At 45.7% G+C, this 2,103-nt stretch overlaps 1 protein-coding gene across 2 annotated transcripts in view; it reads left to right on the top strand.

Moving 5' to 3' along the window:
* The first annotated feature begins 350 nt into the window (after positions 1-350).
* MBNL3 (muscleblind-like splicing regulator 3) overlaps positions 351-2,103 on the top strand; it is a 59,017-nt gene continuing 57,264 nt past the window's right edge. The window contains exon 1 of one of the 2 annotated variants that reach the window (XM_009331694.1): positions 351-381. The gene's annotated coding sequence lies outside the window, so the exon portion shown is untranslated. The remainder of the gene's footprint in view (positions 382-2,103) is intronic. The other variant, XR_663926.1, reaches the window with a different exon arrangement.

The raw sequence follows: 2,103 nt of genomic DNA, 5'->3' as shown, positions 1-2,103 counted from the left end.
CTCTGGGCTGTGATCACGTAAGCCGAAATGCGATGACTGCTGCCTGTGCTTGCTGGCCTCCCAGCATCGATAAACCTGCAAACCAGATTCATTTATTTAGGCCCTGATTCAGCAAAGCACTTAAGTACATGCTTCAGGCTTTCTTCTTTCCAGTAACATTGTCGGCATGCTCAAAGTTAAGCATGTGCTTAAGTGCTCTCCTGAGTACACAGCAAACAAGTGATGGGGGCAGTGTGTGCTGCTGCTGTGCTCTGCAGGTTGGCACGCAGGCTGCAGAATTGAGGCCTCTGGTATTAACATTTAATTCATTTATTTGTCTCCCCCCAGTACAGGAGCCCTAGTCCCAGGTTCTGAGATGATTTTCTGTCCTTCTGCAGGAAGGTGGGTTGTTTCTGTAGCACAGAATATTCCTTGTGTCCCGCTCTTGTGTGTTGAACAGATGAGTGTGCCCTTCTGCTGGGCGTGGGGCAGGGGGTCTCTTCTCAGTTTCCATCAGCAGGACATCAGCAAGTATTTCTTCAGAATTTTTTTTCTTTCCCCTAAGAGTTGTAAAAGAATAATATGAATACCTCTGTGTGTGTGCACCTGCGTGCTCCTGAGCTACACGGGTCAGAGGGTGAATGTTTGGTTTATGTTCTTCAGGATTTCTCAAGGTGGAAGGGCTGGGAAGTGGCAGATGTTACTACATTATTTGTGCGCCTTGCAGTAACTGTGTTAAGTTCAGACCCACCATATTCAGGCCCCAGTGTTAACAGACCCTCACTTCCCCAGCTGTGGAATAGATACTTAATCCACAAGATGGTTGTATTTCAGTCTGCTCAGAGCAGCTTCTGAGAGAGCATTCTTTCTAATCCCCACCCATATCTGACCTGTTCTAGCTCGTTTTTAAGAGCTGCACCCAGCCAGTCCCTAGCTCTGTGCAGAAAGGTTTCTGCACATCTTTTCCTGCTTGCTGAGCTCATTTGGACTGGGAGCCCACACATCAGTGACTGGGATTCCTGTATAAATTTGCCCCGTTTGCAAAATCGGAATTGATTTAGAGCATCTCTGTTCCTTACGAAACCCAGAAGACATGAGTATGGCTACATGTGCTTTTTTTCCTTCCCTTTGAAGTTTAAAACATGCCTAGCAAATCTGATGTTTGTAGTTCCCCACCTGATGTGCAAAATGCAAAGGTCCTTCCAGAAGCACGGGTCAGACTAACTTTTGTACTGATGCTGCAAGCCGGATTGCAAGGATCTGGGCAGTTTTTGTTAAGAACTTGCCTTTAATTAGCCTAGAAAATACTTGCAATGTAGGTTTAACAAATGTTGTTTTTTTAATGTGAAATAATTCGATCTGTGAATCAAACAGCCTCCGTGCCCCACCCCCTGCTGCTGCTGACAGCCTCTTCCCACACTTCTTCCTTGGTAGCACTGTTTGACTGTTCCAGCCCCAGTAGGTTTCAGTTACTGATCAGTGTAATTGCAATAACACACCAATAATAAAAGAGGAATTTAAGCTTCCTTTTCTTGTAGTTGAAGGCTCTTCTCCTGCAAAAGCTTGAAGTCTTAATAGCAGTCACACGAGCAACATCCCGTGCCTGTCAAGTGTTTGCAAAACTGGGCGGCAGTACTTCAAGAAGATAAAGGGCTAGATTTTGGGAACTTGGAAACAGCCCAATCCTATCAGGCGGCATTGGTACAGCTAATATTAGAATGGGAAGCTCTAGGGACGGCTTAACATTTTAGTGGATGCCAAGGAAGCCTTGAATAGGAATGCACTGAAAGTTGCTTGTTGTATAACACAAGTTGCTGGAGTTGGAGTAATTCGAGTTGCCTTTAGTCTGGTGGAAAACTACAGCTGTGAGCAATGAGTTAATTTTTTCCGTGTGTGTGTGTGGCTTAGGTTTCCCTGTTGGGTTTGCTTTTAGTTTTGTAGGAGTGACTGTGAACCGGTCGTTTGTCTTCATGTGCCATCCCAGGCTGCTGCTGCTGCAACAGCTCTGCAGCTAGTGATGGGTTAAATAAAACACCTTAAAAATGCAAAGTGGTTATGGGGCTGAGCTGTAGCAGCTCCTGCTTTGTATACAAGAAAGCCACCGGCGGCTCTTCCTGCCTGAAC

The sequence above is a fragment of the Pygoscelis adeliae genome, unplaced genomic scaffold (genome assembly GCF_000699105.1).
Source record: "Pygoscelis adeliae isolate BGI_AS28 unplaced genomic scaffold, ASM69910v1 Scaffold79, whole genome shotgun sequence".
Lineage (NCBI taxonomy): Eukaryota > Metazoa > Chordata > Aves > Sphenisciformes > Spheniscidae > Pygoscelis > Pygoscelis adeliae.
The sequence above is the reverse complement of the archived record's forward strand: the minus strand, read 5'-3'. Positions and strand labels throughout refer to the sequence as shown.